We start from the raw sequence: 25,456 nt of genomic DNA on the forward strand, positions 1-25,456 counted from the left end.
AGGTTTTCCAGACTTATATAGGACAATTTTGAAACCCTAGCTATTATACCTGTGGAACCACCTAACTATAAAATACTCTAAATAAATGTAGTCAAAAGAGTAAGAGATTGAAGTGATCCAATCAATCCTCAGATGATTATCAGAAGACCAACAATCATCAGATCCACAAGGAGGTCAAAGTGGGAAGGGGGACTTCATTTCACTGAAGGCATATTACTCAGAGATAGCTACATACAGTAAAAGGAAAATGTGAACGGGGAATAGTGGCAAGAGATTTAGGAAAACTCAGCTGTTCCCCTTTTACTAGCACCTGCATGGTAAGGGTTATGTGACATTATCTTAGATAAGGAGTAAGGGCTTCAAGACCCAGCACGGAAAATGGAATAATACCTGCTCATCACCTCTATCACTTTACTTGGCCCCTAAATGAGCTTTACTACAACAGTGAATAATGAACATCGAGGTATTAGATTTTTCTTCCCCTTGTTGAACCCAAGTATTTTATAAATGTTCCATTATCCAGCATGAAGGATTACAGATGAAAATACAAAAGAAAAAAGTCTAAAGATACAAACATGCATGGCTCCTGGGTGGCTCAGTCAGTGGAGTGTCTGACTGATTTCCACTCAGGTCATGATCTCACAGTACATGAGATCAAGCCCCAAGTCAGGCTCCACACTGACAGCCCAGAGCATGCTTCAGACTCACTCTCTCTGTCTCTCTGTCTCTCTGTCTCTCCCCCTCCTTCAAAATAAGTAAATAAACAAACAAAAAAAAGAAGGTAAACATGCATTGTGGGAAAACAACGACTCTTTAAATACAGTGCCATGCGACCTATGACTTACAACTTAGGATATTTCACATCCCCATCCTACCCCATCCACTGTAGTCCTTTCCTTTACTGCTACTTACATGGGTCCTTGTTTCTCTCTTTCCCACCCCATTTTCAGAATTTCCTACCTCTACCTTCTCTGTCTGATAGAATTCTCAGGATTAGAACTCTTCCATTCCAAACTATCTTGAAATGTAATGAATTCACTACATTTGTATTTGTATGGGATCTATGGTCATTAAGCCACAATTTGGGCTGCCACATCTGTGTCTATTTTGCTCCAAATACCTAATAATTGCTCTTTCCTTAAGATAGGTCTACATTAAAATAGGTCTTTCCCATAATTTTACAAGCTTTTAAATTATAAAATATTTTAAAGATAATATTGATCATCTCAGTTATTATATACTCTTTTTTTTCTTAATACCTTTTTTTTTTAAGTAGACTCTAAGCCCAGCACAGAGCCCAGTATGGGGCTCAAACTCACAACACTGAGGTAAATACCTGAGCTGAGATCAAGAGTCAAATGCTTAACCAATGGAGACAGCCAGGTGCCCCTTAAAACTTTTTTTTTTTAATTGAGGTATAACTGACATATATTATATTCAGTTGTACATTCTAATGATTCCATATTTGTATGCACTATGAAACGATCACCACTAAGTAAGTCTGTCATCATCTAACAGCATAAAAGTTACAATCTTTTTCTCATGAGGAGAACTTTTGAGATTCATTCTTAGTGACTTTCAAATACACAATAAAATATTATTGACACTAGTATTCATGTTGTTTATTACATCCTCATGACTATTTACTTTAAAACTGGAAGTTTGAACCTCTTCACCTCATTCACTCCCCAAAACTGCCAAGACCAATATCAAGGAGCTAATTGCTTATGTTTTCTTCTATAAGTTTTATGGTTTCAGGTCTTAGGTTGAAGTCTTTAATTCATTTTGAGTTAATTTTTTAATATGATGCAAGACACTGTTTTAGTTTCATTCTTTTGCATAGGGCTGTCCAAATTTTTCCAGCACCCTTTATTAGAGAATGTCCTTTCCTTATTTTATATTCTTGACTCCTTTATCACAAATAACTGACCATATATACATAAGCTTATTTCTGGGCTCTCTGTTCTTTTCCATTATTTGTGTGTCTATTTTTATGCCAATACCATACTGTCTTGATTATTATAGCTTTGTAATTTGATACATCCAGTTTCATTCTTCTTCTACAAGATTTCTTTGGCTATTCAGTGTCTTTTGTGTTTCCGTATAAATTTTAGGGTTATTTGTTCTATTTCCATATAAAATCCATTGGAATTTGAGAGGGATTGCATTGATTCTGTGTTTCTTTGGGTACAATGGGCATTTTAACAATATTAATTCTTCCAGTACATGAGCAAGGATGGTTCAACATCCACGAATCAACCAATGTGTCTCAAATCTTTCATTACTTAAGCAGCTCAATTTATTCTTAATTAACTGGAAGCCAGATGCTCAGTCAACAGTTTTCAAAGTATGCAAATATATATATTCCTGTGGAACTGCAAATCATAAACACGGCTCACCTCAAAACCAGGCAGTCCTTGGGGCGCCTGGGTAGCTCGGTCGGTTAGGGGGCCGACTTCGGCTCAGGTCATGATCTCGCGGTCCGTGAGTTCGAGCCCCGCGTCGGGCCCTGTGCTGGCAGCTCAGTGCCTGGAGCTTGTTTCCGCTTCTGTGTCTCCCTCTCTCTGACCCTCCCCCGTTCATGCTCTGTCTCTCTCTGTCTCAAAAATAAATAAACATTAAAAAAAAAAAAAAAAAAAAAAACACCAGGCAGTCCTAGAGAAGTCCCCTATGTGACAGTTGCAAAAATTGGAGCTCTATATGAGTGTGTAACTTCCTTCCTGGTCAGTACTAGTGAGCTGTAATGAGGCCAAGGGAAAGCCCAAAGATGGCACCCCCAACCTACATTCTCTGAGAGCACCTCAGAAGTCTCTAGATGTGTGGCAAACTTAAAGCATATCTTTCAGACTAAAGCTCCAGGACAAAAAAACAGGCATTTTTCACAGGAAGACTGTGGTATATTTCAGTCTGCTGTCTGTGCAGTGCCCTGTGGGGTGTATACTGACAAGGACTGCCTCTGGTTGTTTCACCTCCTTGGGTCCCAGACATATAAGCCCTGCCCCTTGCAACAAGAGGTGATAAGGGGCATCCCTTGTGTAGACTGCATATGCCCACTAGCTTTAGTGAGGCAGAGGGAGAATAGCTTTAGTGAGGCAGTAGGAGGATCCTGTGGCTGCACGCACTTGCTGCGAAGGTAGAGGCAGAGTACAAAGATAGCACCTGCCAGTACCTCCATCCAGGCAAGAGTCCCAACAGGCCCCTGCTCCTCTGGGAGAAGCTTTAAGATTGGCAAACGATCTCTTTCAAATGCTGCTTTTGTGCTAGGTCCGAAGTAAATCCGAGTACAAATACTTTAAGAGCAGAAACTCAGTTCCCAAAGGCCCTGTGAGTGAGATCATTGGTTTTCAAAGCCAGACAGTTTGGGGGCTTGACTTTCTGGAAGAGTCCCAAGGCTGGGATGCCTGATGTGGGGCATAAACCCCTGGATCCTTAGGAAGAAGCTCCATATTTGTGAGACCCTCCTGATTATGGCTTGCTGCACCTGGGGTGAGGTTTTCTGTGAGACTATGCCTCTGCCTCTCCTAACCATCTTGATGTGACTCATCCTTTGTTGAGGAAAGGCTGTTCAAATAGTTTTGAGATCTTTTCCAGAGATAACTGCTCCATATGTACCTAAAGATTTGGTATATCTGTAGGAGGAAGCGGGTTCAGGATTTTCCTATACCGCCATCTTTTTTTAAAAAAATTTTAATGTTTTTATTTATTTTTGAGACAGAGAGAGACAGAGCATGAGCAGGAGAGGGGCAGACAGAGAGGGAGACAGAATCTGAAGTAGGCTCCAGGCTCTGAGCTGTCAGCACAGAGCCCGACGTGGGGCTTGAACTCACAGACTGAGATCATGACCTGAGCTGAAGTCGGATGCTTAACTGACTGAGCCACTCAGGCACCCGGTATGCCCCCATCTTTTAACTGCCTCCATATCCCTTCTGTGATGGCAATAGTGCAGAAAGCTGACAGTCTTTCCCAGTCTAATTGGACAGAATTCCATAAACAGAACTCAGCTAAAAATAACCCATCATGAAATACTTTATACTGATACTTATTCAGTGCTGAGAACTCTAGTCACATATTGGAAATACATTGGTAACAAGGTATACACAATCCTTCTATTTAGGGAGTTAAATATTCTAAAAGGCATATAGGCATTACATAAAAAATACCCCAAAATATTTAAGTAACAATTTTAGTAGGGGATACAGAGAAATACAGGATACTGAAAAACTATAGATGATAAAGATATTTTCCAGGGAGACAGCATTGGTCAATCTAATTTTTAATCCTACAACCCATATTCTAGTCACATTTCAATTACTTACAAGAGGTGAATTATGGCTAGTCAGTAGTATCAGAACATTTTATACTTTATACACTTTAACTGTATTTATGTAACACAGAATGAATTGGAAGAAGCAAGTATGTGGTAAACTTTATCTGTATCCTGTCCAACTGGGTAATTTAGCTCCATAACAAGTGTATTGAAACTACTGGGCAATTAGCAAATATTTCCTTTATTTCATGTAAACCTAGGAAAAATAGCAGGATAATTACTAAAATCCTTCTTTTAAGAGAAATAGTAATTCCCTACTTGGGAACCAATAGTATAATATATGTTAAATGAATATAATTTAAATAAAAAAATTGAAACCAACAAAAATAAAATAAAAATGCAGATAAAAAAAATCCATACTTAGTATATCATATTTTTTTCAGATTTCTGTATGACTTAGAAGTATTTCATAAACACATCAATTTATTCCCTTTTTAAAGCTGAAGAATCACAAGCAGAAATTTTCAGTGTACCTCATGTTACCATCTGCATTTTTAAGTGAAAATTTGAAACAATTTTAATATTGTATACCATGGCCCTGATTTATCCTTATTATTTATCTTATAATGTAAAACACACTAGTAAATACAAATTCTTGGTGACAAATATTTCTCTTTCTCTAAGTAAAATTTAGGATGGATTAACTAAATGATTTTCCTAAACATTCTATTACTTCCTCTATTAATGTTTTTTTATGTGTAGAAAGTGCTTTTAATTATGGTTTATATACAGCAAGAGTACAAAGTAGACCCATAATGAGGAAATGACAACCTTGCCAACAGAGCCTAAAATCTCGTAACACTAAGTTCCAAACTCCATTCTTTTTTTTAAATTATTTTTAATGTTTATTTATTTTTTAGAGAGAAACAGAGCACGAGTGGGGGAGGGGCAGAGAGAGAGGAAGGCACAGAATCTGAAGCAGGCCCCAGGCTTTGAGCTGTTAGCACAGAGCCTGATGTGGGGCTCAAACTCACAAACCATGAGATCATGACCTGAGCTGAAGTCAGACACTTAACCAACTGAGAAACCCAGGCACCCCCAAACCCCATTCTTTACAGATCTCCTATTTTAAAGAAATGACAAAACACTATTCTTTCACGTTTTTTCTTTAAAAAGATATGTGATTTAAATTTATTGTTTAAGGAGATATATATATGTATATATATATATGTGTATATATATATGCTAATTGTATAATATATATATATATATATATGTGCTAATTATACCAACAGCACAAACACACAATACATTTATAGACTCCATATGTATAGAAACCTGGATTTGTAAATAATAAATGTATTTGATAGAGAACTTACAGAATAGGCAGAATTTATTCTGTAGGTGTCTTTGTTTCTTCTTGTTGTTTTCAGTTGACCTATGAATACATAAGGAAATAATTCAGACCAAGCAAATAAAAGGGTACAATAGCTTTGACACATATAGAGAGCCTCATTATAAATATATACGGTGATATTATCTCTGCTTGTACATTAGCCCAAATAAACTTTGGTATCCCTTTGGAAATAAGTAACACAAACTTTCTACAAATACATTTTCAAAAACAAGACACATGAGAAATTACAGTAGCTATAATGTAAAGCAGTTTACTTGAAACATAACTGTATATGTAACTCTAATGTATTTATAAATTTCAAATATTATATACATTATTTTACTAGTCTTTACAGAGACATTAATAAGAAGGAAGAGATTTGTTCTTATCTATATAGCTAGTAAAGCAGTTGCTTCCTGAATAAAGATTTGTTCTTTTCCATTACCACATTTTATAGAACAGTTTGAAAATACTCATGGTACCATGCCAAGTATGTAAAAATCTCTATAGAAGTAAATCACCCCATTAATTTATGTCATTAATGAAAGTAAATTATAAATAATGGCATATAGACATTTTATTTCTCTAATTCAGTGAGGTTTACTGAATACATACACACATCATCAACCTAATTTTTAAAAAAAATTTTTTATGTTTGTTTATTTTTGAGAGAGAGACAGACTGCAAACAGGAGAGGAGCAGAAAGAGAGGGAGACACAGAATCCGAAGCAGGCTCCAGGCTCTGAGCTATCAGCACAGAATCTGATGTGGGGCTTGAACTCATGAACTGTGAGATCACAACCTGAGCTGAAATTGGATGTTTAACCCACTGAGCCACCCAGGTACCCCATCAACAACCTAATTAAGATGAAGAACACTTCCATCGCTCCAGAGAATTCCTTCATGTGACCAATACCCCTTGGAAGTTGATGTTACTATTTCAGTCACCAGAAATCAGTTTTAAAATTTGTCACAAAATTTAATATAAATGAAACAATACATTGTATATTAATATGCATCTGATTTCTCTTAATAAACTAAGGTTTTTGAGACTAATCATTGTTTTTGCATATTTTGGTATGTATCTTTTAAACTGTTGAGTAGGATTCCACCATATAAATCTAGAAAAAATTTATCTCCCCATTCGTTAGTTGATGAATATTTGGGTTGTTTCCACTTGTAGGTTATTAAAACCAACCTATAATGCATATTCGTTTAACGTTTTATTACTTCTATTTAATTTGTCTTTAATTTTTTACTATATTATGTTTTTTAAGTTAGAAATTTAGAAAATGGATTTTTTAATGTTTTTAATTTATTTCTTCTTTTAAGTTTATTTATTTTGACAGAAAGATAGTGATTGTATGAGCAGGGCAAAGGCACAAAGGGTGAGGAGAGAGAGAGAATCTCAAGAATCCTGATAGCACAGAGCCTGACAGGAGGCTGGATCTCACGAACCATGAGATCATGAACTGGGCCAAAATCAGGAGCCAGAAGTTTCACCAACTTAGGCACCCAGTCGCTCCCAATTTTTTTTTTTTAATAGAAGCACTTATACTAAGAAAATTCCTTTTAACACTGTTTTCACTACATCCCACAAAAAGTAATAAACTGTATTATTATTCAGTTGAAAATAATGTCCCTTGTGGTATATATTTTAACCTAAGGGATATTTATATGTATGTGGCTTAAGTTTTCAAATACATGAATATCTTACTTTTTGTTAATAATTACTAATTTTGTTCTGTTTGGTCACTGAATATGTACTCCGTAGGATAGCAATTTTTTTGAAACTTTTGAGACTAACTTTATGGCCTACCTTATGGTTATTTTGTTGAAAATTCTATGTTTACCTTAAAAATACGTATTTTATTGTTGTTGGATGATGTGTTCCAAAAATGTCAATTAGGGCACTTGTAATGAGCACAGGGTGTTGTTGTAAAGTGTTGAATCACTATATTGTACATTTGAAACTAATATTACATTGTATGTTAACTAACCGGAATTTAAATAAAATCTTTTTTTTTAAGGATATTTGTTTCTGGTGTTGTTGAAATCATCTAGTTCCTTACCAATTGTTCTGAATGTTCTATATGGCTACTTATGATATGCATGTTTTACCTATTAAAAATAACTTCCATATTTTGGAACTAGGATTGTACATATATCTCTTTTTCTCTTTTATGTTTTTGCTGTATCATTTTCCTAACTTTGATTTTGAGTACCACCTGCTTCATTTCTGATATTTGTTATTTTTGTTCTTTTCCTGAGAAGCATGTCTAGATGTTGGTAGTAATCTTCTGAAGGATACAACTATTCTATTCACTAATTTTCCTTATTTTCTCATTTTTACAGATTTTGCTTTTTTTTTAATTTTTTCTACTTTAAGTTTCATTTTTTAATTTAACTTTATTAAAAAGTATTTTAGAGCAATTTGGGGTTCAGAGCAAAATTGAGAGAAAAGTACAGAAATTTTCCATGTATATAAGCATAGTCTCCCCAAGTACCAAATCCCCCACCAGAGTGGCACATCTCTTGCAAGTGATGAACTGACAATTGACACATCAAAATAAAATTGACACATCAAAATGTGACAATTGACACATCCATACTTTATATAAGACTTTATTCTTGGTGTTGTACATTCTATGGGTTTGGACAAACGTGTATCATGTAGCCAACAAATGGTATCATAAGGAATAGTTTCACTGCCCTAAAAATCCTCTATGTTTCAATACTCATCCCTTTATTTCCCCCTTAACACTTGGAAACCACTGATCTTCTTACTCTCTCCATATTTTGCCTTTTCCAGAATGTCACTGAATCACATCATACAATCTGTAGTCTTTTCAAGATTGGCTTCTTCCACTAAGTAATATGCATTTAAGTTTATTCCATGTCTTTGCATGGCTTGATAACACATTTTTTTACTGCTGAATAATATTCTATTGTTTGAATGAACCAGAGTCTAGTAATCCATTCACTCACCATAGAACATCTTGGTTGCTTACAAGTTTTTGCAATTATTATGTAAAAAAATATGTTTATTTATTTTTGAGAGAGATAGAATGCGAGTGGGTTAGGGGCAGAGAGAGAGGGAGACACAGAATCTGAAGCAGGCTCCAGGCTCCAAGCTGTCAGCACAGAGCATGACGCGGGGCTTGAACTCACAAGCTGTTGAGATCATGACCTGAGTTGAAGTCGGACGCTTGACCGACTGAGCCACCCAGGTGCCCTGAGTTTTTGCAATTATGAATAAAGATGATACAAATATTTCTGTGCAGTTTTCTGTGTGAACATAGTTTTCAACTCTCTTGGGTAAATACTAAGAAACACAACTGCTGGTTTATGTTGTAAGAGTATATTTAGTTTTTTTTTTTGTTTTTTTTTTTTTTTTTTTTTTTTTTAATTTTTTTTTTTCAACGTTTGTTTATTTTTGGGACAGAGAGACAGAGCATGAATGGGGGAGGGGCAGAGAGAGGGAGACACAGAATCCGAAACAGGCTCCAGGCTCTGAGCCATCAGCCCAGAGCCCGACGCGGGGCCCGAACTCACGGACCGCGAGATCGTGACCCGGCTGAAGTCGGACGCTTAACCGACTGCGCCACCCAGGCGCCCCGAGTATATTTAGTTTTGTAAGGAACCACCAAACTGTCTTCAAATTAGCTATACCATTCTGTATTCCCAATAGCAATAAATGAGAATTGCTGTTGCTCAATATCATGGCCAGCACTTAATGTTGTCAGTTTTCTGTATTTTTGTCATTCTAACACGTATGCAGTGGTACTTGATTATTGTTTGAATTTGTATTTCCCTGAAGACATATGATCTGGAACATCTTTTCATGTGTTTATTTGACATGTGTATGTCTTACCTGGTGAGGTGTCTCTATAGGTTTTGGACCATTTTTTAATCAGGCTGTTTGTTTCCTTACTGTTGAATTTTGAGACTTCTTTGTATATTTTGAATAACAACCTGTATCAGATATATATTTTGCAAATGTTTTCTTTCAGTCTGTAGCTTGCCTTTATTCTCTTGATAATATCTTTTGCAGAGCAGAATTTTTAATTTTAATGAAGTCTAGCTTATTTCTTTATTTCATGGGTTGTGGCTTTGGCATCCTAATGTCATTATCTAACCCAATATCATCTAGATTTTTTTCTATATAATTTCTATGAGTTTTATAGTTTTTTGTTCCACATTTAGGTCTATGATGCATTTTTTAAACATTTTATTTTTAAGGAATCTCTGCATCCAATATGGGGCTCAAAACTACAACCCCATGATTAACAGTTGCATGCTCCACTGACCAAGCCAGCCAGGCATCCAGGTCTACAATCTATGTTGAGTTAATTTTTTATAAAGTGTGTAAGGCCCGTGTCTAAATTTTTTAAGCATATTCATGTTCAGTTGTTCTATCACTATTTGCTGAAAAGACTATCTGCTCCATTGTACTGCCTTTGCAACTTTTTCAAAGATTAGTAGACTATATTTCTCCTTCAATATTGTGTTGGCTATTCTGAGTCTTTGCCTCTCCACATCAACTTTAGAATCAGTTGCTCAATGTCTACAAAACAATTTTCTGGGATTCTAACTGGGATTGCATTGAATCTATACATCAATTTTTAATGCACTTATTGATATGATATGATTTTTCTTTGTTTAGTCCATTCATATGATGGATTACATTAATTTTCACATGTTGAATAAGCTTTGTATAACTAGAATAAATCCTTCTTAGTCAGGTGTATAATTTTCTCATAAATTATTGGATTCAATTTGGAAATAGTTGGTTCAGGATTTTTTTCACCTATGCTCATGAGACATTGATCTAGTTTTATAATGTTTTGTCTGATTTTGGTGTTAGGCTAATGCTGGCCTTGTAACTTGGCTTAGGGAGTATTCCTTTGATATATATCCTTTGAAAAAGATTGCAGAGAATGGGTATAAATTCTTCCTTAAACAGTTGATAGAATTCACCAGTGACCCTATCTGGGCCTGGTGCTTTCTGATTTTGAAGGGCATTAGTTATTAACTATACTTATTTAATAGACATAATATAGTTAGATCATCCATTTCTTCTTGTGTGAGTTTAGCAGAATGTGTATTTCAGAGAATTAGTCCATTTCAACTAGGTTATCAAATAGCAGGAATAGAGTTGTTCATAGTATTCCTTTATTATGCTTTTCCCATCCATGAGTTCTATAGTGAACTTTTATTTCTGTTATTAGTGATTTGTATTCTCTCTTAGCCTGGCCAGAAGAATATCAATTTTATATTTTTCAAACAGCCAACTTTTGGTTTTGTTGATTTTCTCTGTTGAGTTTCAGGTTTCTATTTTATTGATTTCTGCTTTTATTCTTATTATTTCTTTTCTTCTTTGAATATAATTCACTCTCCTTTTTCTAGTGTCCTAAGGTAAAATCTCAGATAATTTTAGAGATTTTAGATCCTTCTCTTCTTTAAATTTGCATACAATGCTATAAATTTCCCTCTACGCACTACTTTCACTGCATCCCACACATTTTGGCAAGTTGTGCTTTCACTTTCAGTAGTTCAGTGTGTGTGTGTGTGTGTGTGTGTGTGTGTGTGTGTAGAGAGAGAGAGAGAAAGAGAGAAATTACAGATTACTTTTTTAATTTTTTCAGAATTTTTAAAAATTTAAATCCAAGTTAGTTAACATATAGTATAATAATGATTTCAGGAATAGAATCCAGTGATTCATCACTTACATATAATAGTACTCATCCCAACAAGTGCCCTCCTTAATGCCCATCACCCATTTAGCCCATCCCCCACCCAACATCCTACCAACAACCCTGTTTGTTCTCCGTATTTTAGAGTCTCTTATGGTTTGTCTCCCTCTCTGTTTGATCTTATTTTTGCTTCCCTTCCCCTACGTTCACCTGTTTTTGTTTCTTAAATTCCACATATGAGTGAAGTCATATATTTGTCTTTCTCCGACTGATTTATTTTGCTTAGCATAATACACTCGAGTTCCATCCACATTGTTACAAATGGCAACATATATATAGGTATAGATAGACAGATACACACATATCACATCTTCTTTATCCATTCATCAGTCGAAGGACATTTGGGCTCTTTCCATATTTTGGCTTTTGTAGATAGTGTTGCTGTAAACATTGGGGTTCATGTGCCCCTTTGAATCAGCATTTTTATATCTTTTGTATAAATACTTAGTAGTGCAATTACTGGGTTGCAGGGTAGTTCTATTTTTAACTTTTGAGGAACCTCCATACTGTTTGCCGGAAGGGCTACACCAGCTTGCATTCCCACCAACAATGCAAAAGAGATCCTCTTTCTCTGCATCTCGCCAAAATTTGTTGTTGCCTGAGTTGTTAATGTTAGCCATTCTGACAGGTGTGAGGTGGTATTTGTGTGGTTTTAATATGTATTTCCCTGATGATAAGTGATGTTGAACATTTTTTCATGTGTCTGTTAGCCATCTGGATAAATTCTATGGAAAAGTGTCTATTCATGTCATCTGCCCATTTCTTCACTGGATTATTTGTGTTTTGGGTTTTGAGTTTGATAAGTTCTTATAGATTCTGGATATTAACCCTTTATCAGATATGCCATTTGCAAATATCTTCTCCCATTTCATCAGTTGTCTTTCAGTTTTTCTGGTTGTTTCCTTCTCTGTGCAGAAGCTTTTTATTTTGATGAGGTCCCTGTAGTTCGTTTTTGTTTTTGTTTCCCTTGCCTCCAGAGACATGTCAAGTAAAACGTTGCTGCAGCCAAGGTCAAAGAGGTTGTTCTCTGTTTTCTCCTCTAGGATTTTGATGGCTTCCTGTATTATGTTTAGGTGTCTCATCCATTTTGAGTTTATTTTTGTGTATGGTGTAAGAAAGTGGTCCAGTTTCATTCTTCTGCATGTTGCTGTCCAGGTTTCCCAACACAATTTACTAGAGACTGTATTTTTTCCACTGGATATTCTTTCCTGCTTTGTTAAAGATTAGTTGGCCATATGTTTGGGTGATCCATTTTTGGATTCTCTATTGTGTTCCATTGATCTATGTGTCTGTTTTTGTGCCAGTACCATACTGTCTTGATGATTATCACTTTGCAATCATACTTGAAGTCTGGAATTGTGATGCCTCCAGATTTGGTTTTCTTTTTCAACATTACTTTGCTCTTTGAGGTCTTTTTTGGTTCCATACAAATTTTAGAACTGTTCCTTCTGGCTCTGAAGAATGTTGGTGTTATTTTGATAGGGATTGCACTGAATAAGTAGATTGCTTTGGGTAGTATTGACATTTTAACAATATTTGTTCTTCCATCCATGAACATGGACAGTATATTTTTCAATGTCTCATGAGATTTCTTCTTTTATGTTTACATAATTTAGAAGTTTGTCATCTAATCTCAATATAATTTGGGATGTTTCAAGTTATCTTTCTATCATTGATTACTAGTTTAATTATATTGTGATCTGAGAGCAGACATTGTATGATTTATATTCTTTTATATTTTTTAATGTATGTTTATGGGCCAGAAAGTCTATCTTGGTCTATGTTTTTGTGAGCTCTTCTTTATTTATTTTATTTTATTTTATTTTATATTTATATTTATTTTTATTCACTCTTCTTTATTATTATGTAATACCCCTCTGTAACTCTGATAATTTTCTGTTTTGAAATTTGCTCTATTGAAATTCATATAGTTGCCCCTTTTATTAGTGTTAGCATGTTTCTCCATTCATTTATTTTATTATTTGTTATTTATTTTTATTTTTTTAATTTATTTATTTTGAAAGAGAGAAGGCATGAGCAGGGGAGGGGCAGAGAGAGTGGGAGACAAAGAGAGAGAGAGAATCCCAAGCAGGCTCCATGCTGTTTGCACAGAGTCGGATGTGGGACTCTGAGCTGAAATTGAGAGTCAGACGTTTAACCGAATGAGCCGCCTGGGTACTCCTCAATTCATTTACTTTAAATCTATGCGTATATAGGGGCGCCTGGGTGGCACAGTCGGTTAAGCGTCCGACTTCAGCCAGGTCACGATCTCGCGGTCCGTGAGTTCGAGCCCCGCGTCAGGCTCTGGGCTGATGGCTCGGAGCCTGGAGCCTGTTTCCGATTCTGTGTCTCCCTCTCTCTCTCTGTCCCTCCCCCGTTCATGCTCTGTCTCTCTCCCAAAAATAAATAAACGTTGAAAAAAAAATTAAATCTATGCGTATATTTATACTTAAAGGGAGTTCTTATAGATAAGATAGAGTTGGGTGTTATTTGATTCATTCTGATCATCTCTGTCTTTTTACATGGTGTATTTAGATCTCTGAAGTTCAAAATTATTATTGTATATTTGGAGTAATATTTATCTACTGTCTTCTATTTGTTGCTCTTGTTCTTTGTTCCAAATTTTGTTTCACACAATTTTTCTGCATTTTTTTGGTTTTCACTGAATATTTTATATCATTCTATTTTCTCTTCCCTCTTAATATATCGGTTATACATTTTTTTTTTTTTTAGTGGTTGCTCTAGAGTTTGCTATATGCATTTACAATGAATCCGAGCCATCTTTCAGAAAACAGTACACCACTTCATGTGCAGTCTGAGTACCTTATAATAACCAAATAATTCTAATTCTTCCCTCCTATCTCTTTTTTTTTCTGGTATTTATTTCACTTACATATAATCATTTGTACACATATATACATAAGTATACATAATCAAATATACTGATGCTATTTTAACTTGAACAAATTCTTACCTATTAGGTCAATTAAATTTTATTTTCACTTATTCCTTAGCAGTGCTCTTTCTTTATATCAATTCACATCTGATTTATATTAATTTGCTTCTAAAAGTTTCTTTTAATATTTCTTGCAAACCGAGTCTACTGGCAATAAATTCCTTAAATTTTTGTCTGAGAAAATCTTTCCATCCCTTCACTTTTGAAGCATAATTTCAGAGTAGTCACTCTTGCAGGTGACTATTTTTTCCCCCTCTCATCTGCTTTATCTATCAGAGCTATTAGCATAACAATCATAGCTGTTTTAAAATCCCAGTCTGACAACTCCAACATCCCTTCCATGTCTACATTTCTTTTTTTTTTTTTTAATATGAAATTTATTGTCAAATTGGTTTCCATACAACACCCAGGGTTCATCCCAAAAGGTGCCCTCCTCAATACCCATCTGTCTCTTTAAACTATTTTACTTTTGTTTGTTTGTTTTGCCTGTTAGTATGTCTTGTAAATGCCTTGGTATCCAGACATGATGTACTGGTTAAAAGAAACTACTATAAATAGGCCTTTAGTAATGTGGTGGAGGGTGTGGGGTAGACAGATGTTATAATCCTATAATTTTGGTTTCAGTCTTTTCATTAGTCTATGCCTCTGGACTGTGAGTTTTACAACTACTTCTGAGTTCCTCCACCCCCACTCCTCCTTTGGTGGTACTGGATACTAGAGTGGTCTGGAGTTGGATGTTTCTTTTCTTCCAAAGAATTAGGCTCTGAAAAAACCCAAGGAGATTAGTAGCTGGCTGATTAGTTTCTCCTGAGGAATTTTTTATTAAGAAGAGCAGGGTGCTCTGGCATATTTCAAAATCACTCCTGTTTCCTTCCACCTGATGTAAACAGGAGGCTTTTTTTCTCCAACATAGGGATAACTTGTGTTATTATACTTCACATTATTGTGTTTCACAGAGAGTGCATTTTTCTTCCAAATTGAAGATTAGTCATAACCCTGTGTCAAGTCCATCAGTGCCATTTTTCCAAAATATTTGCTTATTTTATGTCTCTGTATCACAATTTGGTAATTCTCACAATATTTCAAGGTTTTTATTATTATATTGGTTATGGTGATCTGCAATCAGTGATTACAATTTTCCAAAAGCTCAGATAATAGCATTTTTAACAATAAAATATTTTTAAATTAAGGTAAGTACATTTTTTTAGATACAAAATTATTGCACACTTAATAGACTAGAGTACAATGTAAACATGCATTTTATATGAACTGGGAAACCAAAAAGTTAATCTGACTTGTTACTTGTGATATGCACTCCATTAGAGTGGTCTTAAGCCAAACTTGCAGTATCTCTGAGGAATACCAGGATTTAAAGTGAGAAAATGGCTGAACTCTTGGAGGTAAAATTCACAAAGCACAGGGCCCCTCTATGACTGGAGTTTTTAACTCTCAGAGCTGTTCACACTGAGCCTCCAGAGATTTGTCAATTATAGTTCAGGTTTCCCACCGTCACGGGGTGTCTTGGTTCCTGCAGATGTTTCTCCACCAGGATGTTGTGATCCTCTGTATCCATTTGTCTGTTTCTCCATAAAGGGGAGCAGTGGCTTCCCTGTGACTTCATTTCTCTTAAGAACCTAAGATTTGTTCACTTTTCAATTTGTTTAGCATTCTACTCGTAAGAAGAGAGGGGCAGCTACATGCTGAACTGGAAAACCTGTCCCTTATTTAGTTTCTTGAAGTGGAGACTAAAGGACAAACCATTTATTTGAATTATTTCTTTCTTTCTACTATATGTCCTTCGTGCTATATATTTAAATATAAGTACTGGTTTAGCTGGATTCCAAAATTTTCAAAATATTTTGTTTTTACTTTCTTTCAGTTTATTTCTCCTAATTTTTCTGTTGATTTCTTCTTTGACACATGGATTATTTGGAGTGTTTCTATTTTTCAAATAATTTGGCATTTTCCAGATATTTTTGTTATTGATTTCCAATTTACACTGCAGTCAGGTTACATTATGTACAAATGGCTTGAATCCTCTTGAATTACTTTATACCCCAGATTGTTGTTCTCCTTTGCAAAATGTTCTATGTGCTTTGTGAAAGATATATGCTCTGTTGTTATTGAGTATAGTGTTCCTTAAGTATCAGTTAAGTCAAAGTATTTGTTTTATTCAAGTCTTCCATAACCTTACTGATATTCTGTCAATTCTTTCAATCATTTATTGAGAAACATGTTGAAATCCCTGGCTGTGATTTACTTTGTCTATTTCTCTTTATAGGCTTTTCAGATATTGCTATATATATATTAGTATATTGTAAATGTTTTATTATATGCAAAAATGTTTACTATTTTTCTGTTATCCTGATGAATTGACACACTTATCATTAAAAATCATTGTGATAATGTTCTTTATTATGAAAATTATTTTGCCTGATATTCATATACCCACTACCAGTCACTTGTCATTAGCATGGTATACTTCTTTGCTTTTATTCTTATTTTGCTTGTATATTTATATTTAAAGTGTTTTTCACTGATGAATGGCTAGATGTGAGGCTGCTTTGTTAATATCTACAGTTTGAATTAATCCTTCTCTAAATATTTTGTAAGTATATTCAGTTTCAAACCTGCCACCAAAACTAGTTAATAGCATTCATTGTGCATAAAGTTTTTCCTAAGTGAATAATATTGCACATCTGCAAAAAAAAAAAATAAATAAATAAATTGTTTTTAATGTAGGCTGCATATGATAGGCATTGCTTTTATATACAATCTGATAATCACTGCTTTCAATTTGCAATGTGAGATGATTTACACTTATGTGATTACTTATATTCTTGGGTTTAAATTTATACTACCCCTATTATTACAATACATTATTTCACATGTGTGAAAGAATTCTACATTTGTATTTTTTAAATTCTTTTTTAATGTTTATTTATTTTATTTAATTTTTTTAATTTTTTATTTTTTTTACGTTTATTTATTTTTGAGACAGAGAGAGACAGAGCATGAATGGGGGAGGGTCAGAGAGAGAGGGAGACACAGAATCTGAAACAGGCTCCAGGCTCTGAGCGGTCAGCACAGAGCCCGACACGGGACTTGAACTCACAGACCGCGAGATCATGACCTGAGCTGAAGTCGGACGCTTAACCGACTGAGCCACCCAGGCGCCCTTAATGTTTATTTTTGAGAGAGAGAGAGACAGAGCATGAGCAGAGGGAGGGACAAAGAGACAGATACAGAATCCGTAGCATGGTCCAGGCTCTGAACTGTCAGCACAGAGCCTGGTGCGGGGCTTGAACTCACAAGCCATGAGATCAATACCTGTGCTGAAGTCAAAATCTTAACTGACTGAGCCACCCAGGCATCCCCCAAACTCTACCTTTGTAATTAAGGTTCAATTAACCAGCTGACTTTGAATTAATCAAAGCAAACTCCTCCTGGGTAGGCCTGACCTAATCAAATGGATTCTTTTAAAAGGCAGTCTAGAGATCAGAGAAAAACTCTCCTGCTAGCTTTGAAAAAGCAAGTTTGCCATGAGTTCCATAGTTGCAAAGAAATTTATTCTTATAACCACCACATGATCTTGAAAGAGGACCTTGGACCTCAGATGAGAATGTAGTCCTGATTAACACCTTGAATGCAGCCTGTGGAACCCTGTACAGAGAACTCATAAAAAACAAGCCTGGACTGGTAACCCAGGGAAATTTGGTAACAGAGTGAGATAATAGGTATACATTGTTTAAAGACACTAGGTTTGTGGTAATTTATGTGGCAAGTGAAACTAATACATGATTATAAAACTGTTCTGGCACTTACAGGTTAATTTAGGGTTTATAGTGTACATTGTTCACTTATCACAATTTACTAATAAATATAAATTCAAGTTTTATTTATCAAAAAATAATATATCAAGAAAGAACATTATAACAGTATATTTTGGATTTCTTCCTTTCTGACCTGTGTGCTATTGCTGTCACACATTTTCCTTCTACATGATTCCCCCATGGTACAGTTTCATTATTTCCACTTTAGACAGTTAATTATCATTTTAAAGGATTTAAGTGATAATTTTAAAAATATTTATTTTATTTTTTTTAATGTTTATTTATTTTTGAGAGAGAAAGAGAGTGCAAGCCAGGGAGGGTCAGAGAGAGAGAGAGAGACACAGAATCTGAAGCAGGGCTCCAGGCTCAGTGTCTGTATAGAGCCCGATGCGGGGCTCAAACACACGAACCATGACATAATGACCTGAGCTGAAGTCGGAGGCTTAACTGAGTGGGCCACCCAGGTGCCCCAGTAATTTTAAAAATCTTTGCATTTATCCATAAAGTTACTGTTTCTGGTGTTCGTCATTCCTTTATTTTGAACCAGATATCCATCTGGTACCATGTTCCTTCTACTTAAATAACTTCTTTTAGCATTCCTTGTAGTGCAGTTCTGCTGGGATGATATATTCTTTTAGCTCTGTGTCTGAAAAAGATCTTTGTTTCACTTTCATATTTGAAATACATTTTTTTCCTGATAAAGAATTCTAAGCAGACAGATTTCTTTCTTTTTTTTCCTTTTACTACTTTAAAATTATTTTCCACTATGTTTTTGCTTGTATTGTTTCTAATGAGTGATCTGCTTTCAGTCTTATCTGGTTTCTTTTTCTGTATATAACATGTCTTTTTCCTCTGGATGCGTTTACAATTTCCTACATTTTACTGTTGTTGAGCAATTTTATTGTGATGTGCCTTGGTGTGGTTTTCTTTATGTTTCCTGTGCTTGGGCTTGATTAGCTTCTTGATGAGTGATTTAGAAGTACTGTGACACATTCTAACTATGCATTATAAATTCACACTGTGAATCAATGTGTTCATGCACTAATATAATATCAAGTTTAAAAGCAAAACCATCCAGAATGTCTCAGAGATTATAATGATATAATATTGAATTTGATGGATATTGAATTTCATGTGATTTGAATGACTCAGTGTTTATTATTTTTAAAGAACTGCTTAAATTCACAATTATAAAAGGAAAATGTGGATTATATACATAAATGTTGAGATTGAAAATAGTATTATAGGTTATTGAACATTTTATTTAATTATCACTGTGTGCCTTGTGGCATTACCAGTAAAGCAAAGTCTCTTTAAATTATCTAGTCATGTACATTCACTGAGAATTTGGGGGAAGGGCCCTTTTGGGTAGTACTCTATTAATATGTTGTGATGGTCTTTTTTTAAAAAGTTTTTTAATGTTTATTTATTTTGGAGAGACAGAGAAAGAGAGACACAGAACATAAGCAAGGGGGTGGGGGTGGGGAGCAGAGATAGGGAGACACAGAATCTGAAGCAGGCTCCAGGCTCTGAGCTGTCAGCACAGAGCCCTATGCAGGGCTCAAACCCACAAACCGCGAGACCATGACCTGAGCTGAAGTTGGAGGCTTGAATGACTGAGCCACCCAGGCGTCCCTAATATGTTGATAGTCTTAATGAACCTCAAAGACAACATCTATTATTACTATTTAAATCCTAGTATACACTTTCTGTTTTATGGCAACATAATGAAATCATACAATAAAATGCTTCAAGAAACTTTCAAAACTGGTAGCACTTTATGGTCTGGCAGAGGCTAACCCAACACTCTTAAATAGCATGCTCCTGGCAGCTGCCCTGTGAGTACAGCAGGGGAGATATTGGCATTCCAGTCCTGTCTACCAGTTTCATAATACCACCTGCCCTGAACATACCTGCTGAGAATGCTGGGGTCATGGAAGAATCCAAAGGTCAGGCTTCTGGTTTTGGTGTAGCTTTAGAGGAGATAGAAAAAGCTTGGAGGGAAATTTGCTCTGTATTTTTTCTCAGCAAAAGGAAAGTATATCCTCTAAAACCCTGTGTAAGAAGTGAAAAAATAAAAAGAGGACATTTATTCTGCAGCTAAAGTAGGACAAAAACACAACTTAGAGTCATGAGTAAAAAGTCAGTAAACATATTGTAGTTCTTTTCCAAAGAGCTCAGTTGAGATAACGGTTCTTTAGGAAGGTGTAAGGAATAATAGTACTTATGATTTGTAAAAGCTGTCATTTGAGGTGGTCAGAATGCAAGACTATAATGCTGAATTGAAGTATAAGACAAACAACAAGCTTCTGAAATCATAAATCTGGCATGCAATTTTGAGAAGTGAGGTACATTTGTTTTGAGTGGGCTATTGGTGAGCCTAGGCCAAAAGTCTTTGGAATTGAAAGCAAGGCTCATATGACTTGTTATAAATTTTATATGTTTCAGACCTAGTGAGGTTCAAAAGTGAGGAATTTGTTTGCATTCTGATGCAATACCAATTGTATTAACAGATGTTTAAGGATGAATGTTCTAAACCAAAGGCATTTGTTTGATATTTTCAGCATCATTTTTTCTACCCACATATGTCAAAACAATTCTGAACAGCATGCTTTCCAAACTGCTAGTAATTTCTTTAGAGAAATAACTTCAGAAGCAAAAGTAATTAACTAAGCAAATAAAGTTTGTATAAAATTAGAACCTATTCAAGTAGAACAAAATTTTTTTTGTTAAGAGCTAATAAAGAGGGATCACAGTAAATTAGATTAAATTTCTTTTTCACAAATATTAATATTCTTTGTACTATTATGGGCTACGTATTCTGATTCAGGCACTAATAGTTGTCATAGTCCAACTGTTTCTGTGGTAGAGAAGGAAATGTTCACCTTTTATATTACCTTTTTGAATAATTTTTAAATTTACATTTTTTAGTAAAGAAATAAGCTTGGAGGTCAGCAAACTATACTTATAGAATCAATGTTGGCTTATTACTTGATGTTCTCCAAGGCATGTGCTTTTCTTCTATTTACCCACAGCATAAACTAAAAACTGTCAGTGTGCAGGACCCAGAGAAGAGCAGCATCATTCTGTGGACAACAACCATCATATATACCTTGCAGCAGAAACTTACTGTATGGGTCATTCTCTCCACACACATATCAGTATACCCAGGTCAGGTTAAGCTGTTGAGTCATTTTGATATCTTAGAGCACTTTTCCTTGTGTGGAATCCTCTTCTTTGTAGACAGGCCTAATTATAGTCAATGACGATTATCCAATAAACAAGTCTTCTAGAACATGTAGATACCTGTTTCCTACCCAATTCCTCCTTAAGAATCCCGGTACCTCTGGGAATCCTGAGAGAAAGACTGGAAAAGAAACAGACTCTTGGCAAAAGAAGTGGACTGGAATTAGTTTTTGAATTCTCTAAACAATGAGTTTGCACAGCAATGGAACTTTAAACTGGTACCTCCACTAACCATAATTCTATAGAGTTGATTGCTTTGAAAGATCTGTAACATACCACACTGTAAAAGTACAAATAATTAACAAGATGAGTTATAGAATTTATTGTTTTATCTCAAGTCTAATTGGTTATTAAAATCACAGGAATATTTTTTAGTGTTAATCAGTGTATACATGCAACTTCATGTCTCTATGGTAACTTGGTCATCATTTCCCTCAGTATTTAATTTTTATTGTATTAAATATATTAAATATTAAATACATATAAAGTATTACTTTTACCTTAAATTCCAAGTTGCAGATTACGTTCTTATTGTATACCAATGCAATGAAATGAGGAGCTATTTCTACTGCTAAAAAGCATGTATTGATTAAAGAGTTATAGTTATAATCATATTAAATCCCCAAACTGTGGCAGATGCTGGTTAAAAAAAAATGCAGAGGCACCGGGGTGGCACAGTTGGTTAACTGTCCTACTTCGGCTCAGGTCCTGATCTTGGATCCATGGGTTCAAGCCCCACATTGGGCTCTGTGCAGACAGCTTAGAGTCTGGAGCCTGCTTCAGATTCTGTGTCTCCCTGTCTCTCTACCCTCCCCTGCTTGCACTCTGTCTCTCTCTCTGTCTCTCAAAAAATAAAATAAAAAGTTAAACAAAAGTTTTTTTAAATACAGAAGTCTCGCATATTCTCACAAAAGATAGGATAATCTCATTTTTCCCCATACAAAACCATTTTTGTAAATAAACAAGTCTTCTGTAATATGAAGCAATTGCTTTTTGCAAAAACTGATACTTCAGTATAAAAAATTAATTCAGTTCATAGAAGATGGTTAGAGCTTGACAAGTTTTATTCCAAAAATAAATAAAGGTCTGTCACTGTACATTTCTCAGACTCTAGCAATCTTTCACACAAGGTATTATCTGTAATTTCATTGAAAATAAACATGACTACTTTCTACCATGCATAAAGATATATAGTTATATGTCATTCTGGGCCAAATGAATTATTCTGTGTTACTGACTGGTTTAAATTAGGTAATTTGTGAGAAATAAGGAAATCCTACAATAACAAAGCACATGGATTGCTTCAAAATTGAAATGCTGCTATAAGGAAGCTCACACAGCAAGATGCCTTTCTTTGCACAGTAAGAGACCCACCTTTTGAGAAATACAGTCTGCACAGGTTTATAACATCATGATCTTAAAAAAAAAACCACACTTTTCAGAAAGCTGTTCAGTATCTATAGATTCTATGAAGCAGAAGTCATGCTGATGTCTGACAGGTGTGAAAAAAAATTAGGGTTCAGCAGGGTTTTTACATGACCAAAATTTGTGCTGAATCCTCGCAGCAAATTTGTTGTGTGTTTTTAGTCTTCAGTGGAGAACAAAATCAGTTGTATGCTAAAACAGCCCCTCCTTTCCCCACCATACTCTAGAATCCATCTCCCATATGCTGGGGAAAGGGACATCTTTCTTTTCCATCACTTTAGCAGAATGATGAATTCCCCAATCCAGTGGAATTTACTCTTCAGTTTAACTGTTTAAAAAAAAAAACATATTTGTTGTGTTATGTAGGCCCAGGGCCTCAGAAAAACAAACAGGCAAAAGCACAACAACCCCAAACCTTCCCTGATCTAGGAGTTACGAAACCTGCCCCTGTCATACAGCACCGATCTATCCATTTATCTCTAGGGTCCTCAGTTTACCCGCTTACATAATTACATAGTTGAACAGGGTAACATACTAGCTCCCTAAAAGATTTATCTGATTCTAAAACATAAGTTTTTAATCTGATCATTCAGTATTGTCTCTCTGGTTTCCTACAAACTTAAAAGAGTCAGTAACTGACAGAGCTTGATTTACTGTGAAATAGATTCTTAAGAGACAATAGCAATTTAATAATCACAAACTACTTACTACATCCTCTATTAATATTCCATTGTTATGTGAAGTAATTGCATTTTATTTTTTCCATTCTAGAAGTGTTAAGAAAATACCTCCATTGAACAAAAATACCTCCCAGTGACAATTTACTTTTTGTTATTATCTGCTCCTTGTTTTCTTTTCTAAATTTTTTTACTAATTTTCAGTAAATTAGATGAAATGGTGAAATAGATTGAACCTGTATTGCGATAGTAGTTGTTTCCTTTTTATTCCCATCAAGGTATCTTTCTGTTTTTCTGGTTCATGTAAGCTCACAGCTGCTTCAGACACTACCTAAGAAGAATGCCACTTCCTTATCCACAACATGAAGTTAGAGTCACACATCCCACACTCTTCTTTTCACATGGCTGTCCAAGGAACTACTATTGTTAATACAACCATGCTTTGGAACATTACTTTTCTCACCATCACTACTATTTAGTAAAGTTTAATTTGTATTTGGCTAAGTTGGAAAAAAGTTTAAATCTGAATAAAGCATGGCATTCAGTAAACAGACGCTTCAAGTGGTAACACAATGGACAGTAAGATGGAACACGGCAAACTAGATGTTTAGCATCAGCAATACAGAAAAAACAAACGCTAAAATGCTATTTATTTTTTTGATAGAGAGAAAGAGAGAGAGAGCAAGAGAGAGAGAGAGAGAGAGAGAGAGAGAGAGAGAGAGAGAGAGAGAGAATTCCAAGCAGGCTCCTCATTGTCAGTACAGAGCCAGGCAGGGCTTGATCTCAGGAACTGTGGGATCATGACCTGAGCCAAAAAAGTCAGACACTCAACCGACTGAGCCACCCAGGTGGCCCTAGAATGTTATTTTAAAATTCAACAATTGGGTATTACTCTGTAAATACTGGATACAAAACAATACCCAGGAAAGGCAGGGTAATTTAGTATGCAATAATTAAATTGGTATGTAGCAGAGGATAGAGTTATCCTTGAAACAATAAAAAAAAAGTGTATTGCAAGTGTTGCTTTTTTCCAATAACAGACATAGCTTTCAATAAATGTATACACTAATATTTTTCAATGTAGGAAGTTCACAGTGTAGAGAAAAGCTGAAGAACTGGAATTAAATAGGTAATATATTTAAGGAAATGGAAAGGTCATTTTCTCAAAGACATAAAGTAAAACTATACAGATATCTAGATCTAGGAGGTTATGTACTGAGAAAATTTCCACATACACATACACTGCCTGCCCTCTCACATACACATAAGCACACACAAATGTACAAATGTCAGTCTGTAGATAGAGTTAATAAAAGTAGAGAAACAGCTTAACTCAGAGTTTGAGTGGTAATAAGATTAACTTCCAAAGCATATTTTTTAGCTTTAAATGCTCGCCAATTTTTAAAATTTTGTTCATTTTTGTAAAGGAAATGTTAGAAAAGGTTTGAACTTACATTGCCTTTTGTGGTAAAATGTGACACACGTTAACAATGTTCACAAAACTACTCTGCACCTTAATAAAAGTATTTTATACATAAACTGTTTTAGTGTTTTGAGCCCTGAGAATGCAATTCTCTTCATTCTGGTAATTACTCCCTGGCCACTCACAGATGACAATTTCACTGTGCCTGATCTGATTCTTAACAAAGAAGATCAAATTAGAAATAGTCCTAACATTGATAAGAAATTCTACTCCTTTCTTATACAAGTTACATTTGTCAAAGTGAATTGAACTAAATAAAAATGTATGCCAGATTCATTTTGGAATTTTAAAATATATACTTATTATTTATATTGCTCTCTATTAATTTAGCCATATTATAAATTGAGCAGTTTATGGATTAACGTCTCGTGCTCATTGAGAATATTAGCAAGAAAAAGATCCACTACTCCTTTAGTA

The 25,456-nt window shown here is 35.0% G+C and overlaps 1 long non-coding RNA gene across 2 annotated transcripts in view; it reads right to left on the reverse strand.

Moving 5' to 3' along the window:
• The window catches only part of LOC123607990, a 184,047-nt gene that overhangs the window by 129,741 nt on the left and 28,850 nt on the right, over nucleotides 1-25,456 (reverse strand). For both annotated transcript variants that reach the window (XR_006717026.1, XR_006717025.1), the window contains exons 2-4: nucleotides 21,339-21,575; nucleotides 20,122-20,263; nucleotides 5,647-5,705 (exon numbers count right to left, since the gene is read on the reverse strand). This is a non-coding gene — a long non-coding RNA (uncharacterized LOC123607990). The remainder of the gene's footprint in view (nucleotides 1-5,646; nucleotides 5,706-20,121; nucleotides 20,264-21,338; nucleotides 21,576-25,456) is intronic.

Source organism: Leopardus geoffroyi, chromosome A1, assembly GCF_018350155.1.
Source record: "Leopardus geoffroyi isolate Oge1 chromosome A1, O.geoffroyi_Oge1_pat1.0, whole genome shotgun sequence".
NCBI classification, from domain to species: Eukaryota; Metazoa; Chordata; class Mammalia; order Carnivora; family Felidae; genus Leopardus; species Leopardus geoffroyi.